This window comes from Salarias fasciatus, chromosome 5 (genome assembly GCF_902148845.1).
Source record: "Salarias fasciatus chromosome 5, fSalaFa1.1, whole genome shotgun sequence".
NCBI lineage: Eukaryota > Metazoa > Chordata > Actinopteri > Blenniiformes > Blenniidae > Salarias > Salarias fasciatus.
Window position 1 is genome coordinate 28,794,846 of NC_043749.1, and position 12,478 is coordinate 28,807,323.

Here is a 12,478-nt window from a genome sequence, read left to right on the forward strand (position 1 = left end):
CTGTGACTGAAAGGAGTGCAGTCTCGGTGGAGTGGTCGCATCTGAAGCCTGACTGAAAAGGGTCAAGTAGGTTGTTGTTCCGCAGGTGTTCAGAGACTTGGTTACATACTGAGCGCTCCAGTATTTTCGACAGGAATGGTAGAAGTGAGACTGGCCTGTAGTTTTCAACCTGGGCTGGGTTGAGATGAGGCTTTTTTAGTAGTGGGGTGACACGGGCTTGTTTAAAAGTAACAGGAAAAATGCCGGTTTCCAGGGAGGAACTGACAATGTGCGTGACTGCAGGTTTGATTATGGGCAAGATGGTCTGCAGAATGCTGGTGGGTATTGGATCGAGAGGACATGTTGTCGGTTTTGAGCTCAGAAAAAGTCTGGAGACCTCATCCTCACTCAGAGGAGCAAACGAGCAGAGAGAAGGCACAGTAGTGGGTTTGAGCTGACTGAGCTGGTCAGGCTCAGAGAACTGGTTGCTGATTGCAGCCACCTTTTCAGTGAAAAGGAGGCAAACATATCAGGAGTCAGCTCAGTGGACGGCTGAGCAGCTGGAGGAGAAAGCAGGGAGTTGAACGCCATAAACAGTTCAGAAGCTGCACAGATCTTGTTCTGATAAAAAGCTTTCTTTGCGGACTGCAAGCGGGAGGTAAAGGAAGCAAGTTTCTGTTTGTATGAGGACAAATCAGCGGGCTTGTGGGATTTACGCCACTTTCTTTCTGCTGCCCTGAGTCCAGCTCTTTGTTCTCTCAGAACTTCTGAGAGCCATGGTGTGGCCTGGCTTCCTCCCCGACACGGCGGGCCGACCCTCCGCCGACTGGGCCCCCACCGATGTCAAGCTGATGACCGTCTCCGGGGAGAAGATTGACATGGCGAGGAAGAAGCAGCTGACTGTCCGCGCTGGTGACTGAGAGATAAAACACGAATTCTGGCTCGCCAATATCCAGGCCCCCTGCATCATCGGTCTAGACCTGCTGAGCCGCTGGAGAGCCAAAATCGACGTCACCAGAGGCAGCATCATCCTGGGGTCCCACATCCTCCCGCTCCAGCCTGACTGGGAGAAACACTGCCGAGTGGGGCAGACCAACGACTCCACCCACTCTGAAAAGCAGTCGTCAACTACGTCCGCGAAACGTGAAGTGAACTCCATTCCTACAGAGCGGGCACCAATCGCAGGGCGGGAGCAGAGCTCCGCCCCCTTCAAAAAGCTGTCTCCAATGACGTCCGCCGTCCAGAGACAGTGCCTCGCCGAGTCCACCTCCCCTGTTGGCCACCCAGCGTCAGCAGCTTTGCCGCAACCACCAAGCTGCACCTCTGCCTTCCACTCCCTCCAAGCTGGGCTGACTGAGGCTCCCATCCAGGCGTATCCATCCCCAAACGAGCCGTTCATTGTGGACACTGATGCCAGCAATGTCGGTGTGGGAGCGGTGCTGTCTCAGGGAGAAGGGGAGGCCGAGAAAGTCGTGGCCTACTTCAGCAGAGCGCTAAGTATGGCGTCATTTTAGTGCCAAAATTCAGCGTGCATAAAAATCATAATCGCGCACAGTTAAACCACTCTTCTGTGCGCTCGCGATGCCTCTGCGCTCGCGATGCCTCTGCGCGCGCGCGGTCACTTTCTACACGCGCGACATCACTTTCTGTGCGCGTGCGATCTCTTTCTGCACGCGCGGTGACATGTCTGTGCTGTCTGCTCGCGCGGTGGTGTTGCCTTCTGGCACTCAGGGGGCAGGCTTTGAGTTGATGCCACTCAACTCCTTCTCCTTTGTGATTGGTTGCTCTAAACGTCTACTGTCTTCCGGTCAGAGCCAATCAGAGGTTAAGTAGGGCGGGTAGTCATCGTTTGGCGGCAGAATTGGAAAATTGAGGAGTAAAATTCACATAACATAACCTCCATACAGTGATTTGATTACTGTGGAGGAGACCTGGCTGTTTCCTGGGAGGAGAAAGAATGAATAAAAATGTTTTCATGGAGCCATCAAGGCTATCTGTCTCAAATGTATATGTAAATTATATTTGATTTATATCTGTTAGTGTATATCTGTTATTCATCTAATTATAAATCTTAATTTTTTTTAAATTACATTTAATTTGTATCAGCTAGTGTATATCTGTTATTTATTTAAGTATATCTGTCTTAGATTTATACGTAAATTATATCTAATTCATATCTGTTAGTCTATATTTGTTATTTGATTATATCTGTCTTAAAATAATATTTAAACTCTATTTAATTATGTTGTTTAGTTTATATCTGTTATTTAATTATATCTATCCTAAATTTATAGTTAATTTTTTGTCCTTTTTTTCTGTCTTTTTCCCTCTCTCTCAGATTTCATTTGATTTTATGCCAGGATCAGTGAAGTACTTTTGCTTTTTTTTTTCTTTGTTTTGAGCAGGTGATATGTTGATAAGTTTCATAAGTCACAAAAGTAATAGACCCATTTGAAGACAGTAGATGTTTAGAGCAACCAATCACAAAGGAGAGGGGGGTTGAGTGGCGTCAACTCAAAGCCCGCCCCCTGAGTGCCAAAACTCAACATCACCGCTCGAGCAGACAGATCAGACATGTCACCGCGCGTGTAGAAAGAGATCGCATGCAAACAAAGAGTGATGTCGCGCGCGTAAAAAATGACCACGCGCGCAGAAAGAGACCACGCACGCGCGGAGAGGCATCGCGAGCGCACAGAGAGTGGTTTAACTGTGCGCGATTATGATTTTTTTGCGAGCGGAATTTTGGCACTAAAATGACGCCATAGCTAAGCCGGAATGAGCGGAACTACTGCATCACCCGAAGAGAGCTGCTGGCAATGGTGCTGGCTGGCTCTGCGGCAGTTCCGGCCGTATCTCCTGGGCCGGCGGTTTCTCCTCCGCACAGACCACGCTTCGCTGACATGGCTGCGGAGTTTCAAGAACCCGGAGGGCCAGGTGGCTCGCTGGATTGAAATCCTCCAGGAGTTTGACTTTGACATCCGGCACTGGGTGGGCACAGCAATGTTGACGCGCTATCCCGGTGGCCCTGTGCAGCAGCCGAGTGCCGTTACTGTCAGCGGCAGGAGGAGCGGGGACCCAAAGCCCAGAGTGCGGACGTGGTGAGTATCACCCACGGTCTCTCACTCTCCGCTGCTGAGTTACAGGCGTCCCAGGCGGCGGATGAAACACTGAAATTCCTCCAGAGATGGCTGGAGGCGGCCCGGCGGTCGGAGCGGGCCGAGGTGACTGGCTGTGCACTCCAGGTGAAGGCGTACTACTCGGAGTGGGGCTGCTTTGAGAGTCATGACGGACATTTGTACTGCCGCTGGAAGGCGCCGGGTCGAGGGCACGACCTACTCCAGCTACTGGTTCCAAGAGCGCTCCGTTCCTCAGTCCTGGGTGTCGTTCATGGCGCGGTGGGGACCGGACACTACGGCATCGCCAAGACGCTGCACCGGCTGCGGGCTCGATTCTACTGGCCGGGCTGCCGGTGGGACGTCGAGCTCCACGTGCACTGCTGTGACACCTGCACTGTTCAGAAAGGACCAAGTCAACGCTCTCAAGCGCCGCTGCAGCCACATCTGGTGGGGGCCCCCATGGAGCATGTCGGGGTGGACATCCTGGGTCCATTCCCCATCACCGAGTCTGGAAACCGGTCTGTGTTGGTCGCCATGGACTACTTTACAAAGTTCCTGACCAGAGTGCCTCCACAACCACCGAGCGGCTGGTGGAGGAGATGTTTTGCAGGTTCGGTATGCCGGAGGAGCTCCACAGAGCGACAGGTTAGTGGAGCGCTTCAACCGCACCTTGGCCACACAACTCGCCATACTCACCAGCCGCCACCAACGGGACTGGGACTGCCATCTGCCCCTGGTCCTGTGGTCATACCGATCCGCGGTACAGGACTCCTCCAAGTGCACGCCGGCTGCCCTGCTTTTCGGTCGGGAACTGCAGACCCCCGTGGACTTAGCCTTTGGGCCACCACCGGAACCAGAACTTGCTGCAGGTCCCGAGCTGGACTACTTCCAGCACCTGAAAGAGCGCTTGTGTGTGGCGTACGCTTTTGCCCGGCAAGCCCAGGAGGACGCGGGGCTCCGGCAGAAGCGTGCGTATGACACCCAATGTCGGGAGCAGCCCCTCACCCAGGGACAACGGGTGTGGGTGCACTGCCCCACTCGCAAAAAGGGACCCTCCCCGAAACTCTCCACCCACTGGCGCGGACCGGCCGTGGTGCTGGAGAAACTATCGGAAGTGGTCTACCGGGTCAGGATGGCTGACCGAAGATCTCCGGTGGTTTTGCACCGGGACCGGCTCTCCCCGTACCAGCCTTTGGAGCTGCCCGGGGGGGGGAGCAGACGGCACCGCAAGCCCTGGAACTGTTGACGTACACCCCCGGCCAGGACCGGCGCCAGAGGGTCTGCGTCGCACCACTCACCGCCGGCAGCGACCGGGACATTTGGACTTATTTTGTTCATGGCTCCGGGGTTTCGGGGACGTTTAAACCCCTCGGGTGGGGGCTATGTAGCGACCACAGAGGGTCGCTAGGGGGCGCCAGAGGGCCGCTGCCCTGCGAGACTGTGTTGAGCCGCAAAGGCTCATGGGAAGCGGGACCATTTGGGCTGTTTCAGGCCAGTTTGTGTGTGTGTCTTGGTTTGTCCACGTTTCCTTTTATTATGGATGTGTTTTGTTTATTGTTGTTGTGCTGTTGCCACCTGTTTTTTGTTTCTTTTATTTTCATTTGTGTGCACCGTGGGTCAGGGAGACTTCTTGGGGAGGGACCTGGCCTGCTCGCCTCCAGGGAGGGCGCTAATGTGCGCAGATTGGTTGTTCTCACAATAAACCAGTACTTGTGTAAAACTAAAGAGCAGACTGAGTCATCCTTCACTGTCTCCGCTGCTCGTCGAAATCGGCACAGTATTTTTCACATACAACAGGACTGCTCTGGCTCTACCAGAGCCTCTGTCTTCCTGTATACATTATACCCAGGCATATTTACAAGGGATTCTGGAGAGTCCTGTGTTTCAGAGAGACCCATAAAGTCAATGTTGGAATTTCAGAGCAGATTTTCAAGCTCCTCACGTTTAGATGCCATGCTCCTTATATTCAAATGTGAGCCCAATAAGCCTTTAGGCTTGGCCCGCGGGTCCCATATGATTTTAGCTTGAATCAAAGTACTGAAAATATTACAAGATTGATATCTTTTCAGTACTGGATTCCTCAGTCTTAATGTTTGTGGACTGGTTTGAGTGTGTAACTTTGAGCACTCACCAGTAGAGGTGACAGATCGTGCAAGTTGCTGGTTTAGGCTGTCTCCAGGATCCAAAATATTTGCCCCAGAGTCTTTCAGCACGCAATCCCCTGGTCCACCATGCAGGCAGCAATAACCGTTTCCAGGCAGGACAAGATGATCAAAAAACCTCCTCGATTGCATTGCACACAGCGAGCAGAAGCCGGCAGACCCGACAGCTCCCTGATCAGCTGATAAGGACATGGAGGCTGACCCTGTTGTTAGCTGGCCGCCGCTTTCGTTGGAATTTATGCCGCGATCCGCTGCATTCCGTGAGGTTCCGTGGGTCCAGTCCAGTGCCGGGGGTTGAGCAGCACTTCCTTGCGCACACGGAGAGCCCGTGACGGCCGAACCCACATCCCGCACATCCAGGGGACCCAAAGCCAGAACAGCTGCTGTCCCTCCAGGGTGAGGCACACCACCAGGGCTGCCCACTACACGACCAAGGACTGGCCAGGTAGGAACAGCAACGGGCCGCCGCCACCACCAGTCAGGGGAAAACCACGGCCCCACAAATCCCACAGGTGAGTGAAACACTGCAGGAGGCCAGATGTTAGGGTGCGCGCACTGGATGCGTAAAGATGAAAGTGGCATCGATGGCGTTGCACAAGTTGTGCTTTGCGTTGTTTCCAGAAGTTGGGGGCTGTTGAGACTGAATTTGAAATGCAAAAAAAGATGCTTGAAACCTCTAAGGGCCAATCCCAATTCTACCCCTTACCCCTACCCCTTACCCCTACCCCTATGATATGCGCGTTCACGAGGCTTAAGGGCTATCCCAATTCTCCTTTTTGAATAGGGGTAGGGGTAAGGGGATAAGCAGTCGGGTTTCATCTATTTCACCCCTTTCAGCGAAGTCTGCATCGATGCTCCCTATTCTCTATAGGGGTAGGCGGAGTTTCACATTGGCCAGAAAAAAATAACATGGCGCCCACCACGGAGTCGCACAAATGTAAGATTGCTTTCTGTATACTATTTAAAAAGCTATAAAAAGTGTATTTGCTTCACTGAATTTATAGATAAACTAGCGTGACAGTGTCCCAGTCATGGATTAACGTTTTAGCGCTGCGCAGCACCGTTTCCAATCGTGAATTTGTAACTTATGAAGAGCACTTATCACTGAATTAAAGTCATCCTTTATCATGTTTTTAACGTAATATGTTAGACACAGGGACCCCCGATGAAACCCGACTGCTGATTCAGTTTAGAGCCGGGTTCCTCAATTAGCGGACCGCGGTCCACGACCGGACCGCGGCACACCTCGCTGCTGCCCCAGGGCAAATGTATGGAAAAAAAAAAAAGAAAAAAAATCTTTCTTTAAACGCTCCATGTTCCGTGTGAGCACCGTTCTGCACCGCGCCGCTCTGCGCATGTCCAGCGCACTCCGTCGCACCGCACTGCTCGGCAGTCCTCGGTATCCCCCCCCCCTCCCCCCCTCCCCCTCCCACAGGGCGCTGAAGTCCGGACCCATGCTTGTATATAAAAAGCAAATGTGGACCTTCAAGATTTGTATTTGAGGACCCCTGGTTTAGAGGTTAAAAAGGAAGAAAAGTTTTTGAAATCAAAATACAGCGCCAAAACACATTGGGAGTAAATTATATTATTCGTCTAAGCTATAATATGTCAGTAATAAAACGTGTTTATATAAATATATCTGTATTACTTTAGGAAATTCATAAAATAAAATGGCTTGGAAGGGGAAATTACAGCCCAGCAAGCTTCAAAAAAGTGGGAGAACCTCAAAAAGAAATATAAGGTAAATAATAATACCATTTTTAAAAAAATAAAAGTAATTTCTAATGTAATTTCTATCATTTCTAATATCCATAATTTTTTGTTGTTATAGGAGTGCGGCGGGGCTTAAAGGGCCAAGGGGTATCCCAATTCATAGTGCTGCAAAGATAGCCCTTGCCCTCAGCCCTATTCTAAAAGGGGTAGGAGAGTGATAGGGGTAGGGCTAAGGGCTAAGGGGTAGGGGTAAGGAGTAGAATTGGGATTGGCCCTAAGTCTCAGCACAAGTTCTTTTATTTGATTAAAGATGATCAGACAGAGGAAAAGGTCTAATGCTAGCAATAAAATCAAAATACAGGACGTCCCAGACCACCGCCCTGCGAGAACTGATCTCAGTCAGAACCCCAGGCAGAATGGTGTCTGACTGGTAATATACAAGGGATTTCATGCACTGTGTTTGCCCAGTTAGGGAGGGTTGCTTTCCTCCACTTCTTCCTTGGATTTTACGACCAGAGCAGAGATACCAGACCTTCTTCCCATATCACTGTGGCACTGATAATGGCTTGGCTTATCATGACAGGCCATTCCACAAGTTGAGATGTTTAGACTTTTTCACCTCTTAAGGCACTTAGGCAACAATAAGTGTAGTGTCTGTTAATCCTCTGACCAGATCTTTCTCCAAGGCTGTGGTTTAACATTGTTTATAGCTCACTCTGAAGGTTAAACTAAAGTGACCTTTCAAACATGCAGTCACAAAGTACAAAAGCAGAGTGGTAAAATCACAGTTTAGTCATATAAATAGAATAGAAATATAAATGGAATAGAAATATACAACAGGACCTGGATTTAGTTCGATATCACCCGCAAGCATGAGAATCGGAGCAAGCTGAGAAAACTGATTTGATATCAGTACCCATCACTGTTTGTTTCTTTAGGCCACAGAAACAGGACCCTGTTCCAGCCAGGCGTTTCTGTTGTCCTGCCAGAAATCCTTTCAGAGTATCTTGAGCAACAGAGGCTAAATTGGATCGAATGTGACCTAACATCTGAACTGCTCCTCAGTGATGCTGGTGAAATCCAGGGAACAGGAGGGAATGCTTTGTCATGGTTGGAGTCCCACACAAATTCACTGTTGTGTTTCAGCAGCTGTCGCAGCGGTGCATTGATCTCAGACAGATGTTGGGCGAACCTGGCGAGGTAATTGATCATTCCTAGAATAGTCTCTAGCTCTGCCTTGTTCCATGGTGGCTGCATCTCCTTCACAGCGTTCACTTTCTGTGGATCAGGCTTTATGCCTTCGTGCGACAGTGTGTGGCCAAAATAGCTGACCTCTGGCATGCAGATGTGACACTTGTCAGGGTTCAATTTCACACCTCTCTCGCAGCTGCACTGCAGCATGGCTCTGAGGTTTCGGTCGTGTTCCTGCTTGGTCTTGCCGTACACCAGCACATCATCAACGATGGCTGCTACGCCGCTGAGGCCCTCACACGTCTTGTCCACGCGTTGCTGGAACTCATCCTGTGCTGATATGATCCCGAATGGCAGGCAAAGGAACCAGTACCTGCCAAACACTGTGTTAAACATTGTTAACATTGAGGATTCATGGCTGAGTTTGATTGACCAATAGCCAGACCTGGCGTCCAGAACGCTGAAGTATTTGGCTCCAGCGAGCTTGGTGGTGACGTCCTCCAATGTAGGTAAGGGGTAATGAGGTCTCAGAATGGCTTTGTTGAGGGGCCTGGGGTCTAGACACACCCTCAGTTTTCCTGACTTTGGCTTTTCAACTACAACAAGTGCGTTTACCCAGTCTGTGGGCTCTGTGACTTTGCAGATGACTTTGTCATTTTCCATGCTGTCGAGCGCATCTTTAAAGGGGCTATATCATGCAAAATTCACTTTTTAGATAGATAGATAAGACTTCATTGATCCCACGATGGGGAAATTCCACTGTTACAGCAGCCCAAAGAAGAAGTACCACAGTTGCAAATAAATATCAATAAATAGAAAAAACAAGAACACAAAGTGCAAAAAAAGTTTGCAGGCAACCATTTCACACATTTTGCAGGCAACCACGTGCACATCCTTAGCACCAGAAACAGGAGGATGGGGCATGCGCCACTGCCCAAAAGTAGATGGTTGAGTATGCAGACCGGAGGAGGCAAAAACACATCAAAAACACCACACAGGGGAATTTATACAGCGGCATTGAATAGTCTGACAGACGCTGGAATAAATGACCTGCAAAAACGCTCCTTCTTACACCTAGGGTGCACTAGTCTGTTGCTGAAGGAGCTTTTTAACGAGTTCACAGTTTGGTGCAGAGGGTGGGAGGAGTTTTCCAAGTTGGACAGTAGTTTGGCCAGAGTCCTCCTCTCTCCCACTACCTTCATGGAGTCCAGAGGGCAGCCACAGACTGTATGTTTTAACCTTGTTATATAGTTATGTACTCACCAAAAACACCCCCAAAGCGTTTTTTTCCTTCGTGCCTGCGTGTTTGAGCTTTGCTTGTGTTTCAACTGGTCAGATAGGCAGCCCCTCCCGCACCCGTGAAAACGCTCCGTTTCCCACGTTCACGTCACACGGAGAAGATGGCTCCCCTGAGCCCCCCCCTCCCGCAGGCCCTCGGCAATCAGCGTTGCTGCTTTTTGTAACTCGGATTACGGAGATTAACTTTAACCATCATCTGAAAGCAACAGTCAAGCAAGAGCAAGAGTCTGAAGGGTCTGCGCTTGGTGAGTTTCTCACAGGAAAAGATGTTTTCGCGTGTCTTTGCATGTAGAGAAGCTCGAGCTAAAGAGCTAAAGCTAGCTAGCGTATTTGTTTTGAAGCGCTGATTGGCTGAAGTACCCTGTCAGTCAAAGTCCACAGGGGGAGAGGCGGGATTTTCAGTGAAACAGAGCGTTTTCTCTTCCGGGTTTCAGAATTAGCCCCAGAAAATCTTTTATTTCACACAAAATGACTTTTCCTTAGCGCCAAAAATAAACTATAGCCATGTTAATGCCATTTCTAGGGTTTGGAGTAGCTAAAAAAGCATGATACAGCCCCTTTAAGGGGCTTTCTTAGAGCTATAGGGATTCTGCGGAGTGGGCATACTACTGGTGTGATGTTAGGGTCCACACTAAAGTTACATTCACCTGGGAATTCACCTATGCCCTGGAATACGTCAGCATACTCGTCCATAATGCTCTGACAGTCAGTGTCCATTTTGTTTTTCTTCTCAGGCATGGCCATCACCATTTTGACTAGGTTTAAGTCATGGCATACTTTGATGGCAAGAACAGGTGGGGCGCTAGTGTCAACAATGTGGAAAGCTAACAGTAGTGTACTGTTTTTGTGTCTGCACTTTAACTTACATTTTCCATCCACGGATAGTGCGTGTCCTCCGTAGTCTGTGAGCTTGCATGTTACTGGTGTTACTGCCACATCTTTGAATAATGTCTGGAAAATGTTGACTGGAATAGTGTTGGTCTGGGCGCCAGTGTCCACCTCGAATCAGACCTTTTGAGGGGGAGAGCCAAGCTCGACGTCTGTGTATGCTTGCTCGCTGCTTTTCCCTTCATTTTCAATAGTGATGCTGTTTATGTAGAGGCCTGAATCTTCTTTATTGTTATGTTCCTCATATGCATCTGCATTGTCTCTGACAGTGTGTACTGTTGCGATGAGAACCTGACTGTGCTGAAGGCTTAGATTTGCATGCTTTTGCAAAGTGATTAAACTTTTGGCATTTCATGCACTGTTTTCCTTTGGCTGAACATACAACTTTGCTGCTGTGGTGACCGGCACTGTATGTGCAGGGCTTTTGTGTCAACAGATTTTCTTTGGGTCTTGCAGATTTCTGTTGCCTCATCTGCCTGTGTGGCTTTCTGCTTACAGCATGTACAGTGGCATGATCCTTACGCCTCCCATTGCCTTCAGCTGTTGATTTGCTATCTCATGGGATTGGTGGGGTTGGTTGGTTGGTTGTAGGATTGGTGGGGTTGGTTGGTTGGTTGTAGGATTGGTGGCTTGGTTGGCTGGTTTGATTATTGGTTGGTATGCAACTCAAAACTTGTGGATGGAATATGATCTGGGCAATGGAACAGGGAGGAGGCGATTTAAATGAGATCCAGGTCTGATTCTTTCCAGGTGGTGGTATGAGCTCCCTATGCCTTTGTCTTGTTTAAAACTGACAAACAAATGCTGCTACAGGTGCACCGGTGTTGGGCCCAAATAAAAAAAAAATCCAGCTTGATGTTATTTTACACCCCAGAAACACCAGAACTTGTGCTTGAGTCTGCACATGCACACATTTCTCATTTCAGATTTCTCAGTGAGTTTTCATGCAGTTGCAAACTTGACAGACAGATGGATGACTAAATGCTTGCTTTCTGGGATAATTGATAGATCAGGTGTTAAAGGTCTAATACACGATTTTCTCGAAAAGACGAAGCCCCACGTCTGTTACTCACTTTTTGAACATCGCGCATGCGCCAGACCATCCGCCCGGCTCTCCTGCTTCTCCCAGGAAACGCAGAAGTGTACGAGCGCGATCTCCTCTTCTCCGGCGTGCACGGCTCTGTTTACAGTTTCTGCGATCCGCCTCGCTCATAAATAAAGCTTTTTTTTCCGAAACAGTTACAGTTTCATTATGTCAGACTCGCCATCGGTAAGTACGAGCTCAGAAGCTCACCGGCTACATAAACACTCTGAATGCGCATGTGCAAAAGGGAGAAGCTGATTGGGCGCAAGCACGTAGAACCGCCTTACGAAAGCAGCTCGTCAGAATGATTGACAAACAGACCCACCAATTATTTAGGTGGTCCACCCGGAAATCAAAATGTTGTATTACACCTTTAATTGTGGGCTGGTTGGGGGAATTGTTGTTGGTTGGGTGATTGGTTTAATGTTTGGTGGGGATTTATTGTTGGTTGGTGTTTGGCTGGTTGGTTTGTTGGTGGATTGACAAGTTAACCCAAAAGTTGTGAATACAATACGATCTGCACTGCAAAAAATTATAACCTAAATACAAGATATCAACACTTAAAGGTGCCTTAAGGAGTTTGCACATTGCGAAACAGCGCCCCCTGTAGGCCTTGGGCGTAATGCAGCTTAGTGAAAAACTTGTCCCTGTGGCTCGCGTGCACGGAAGAGGGGAACTCCGTCTTCGCTCTTTTAGAAGTGCTCAAGTAAGATTTAAGTTTCTTTTACCTGGTGGAGTCTGTGCTGGAGCTGTGGCAGTGCTAGAAGCCAGTCTTTTCTTACTTTCTGGAAGCTCCTGCTCAGTTGTTGCTCACTAAGCATCTGGCGGAGTAATGGCGGACAAATCGAAACCGAGCCAGCCGGAGCACGCATTACGTCATTCCTTTCAAATTCTCCCCAAAAAAATGCTGGTGCCGGACCGGCACTGCAACTTTCAAGTGACAATTTTAGCGCTGTTAGAGGTACTTGTAATGAATATATCAGGGCACATTGTACACATCATTAAAAATGTGTACCATATTTATGGTGGAAAATAAGTATTTTTAA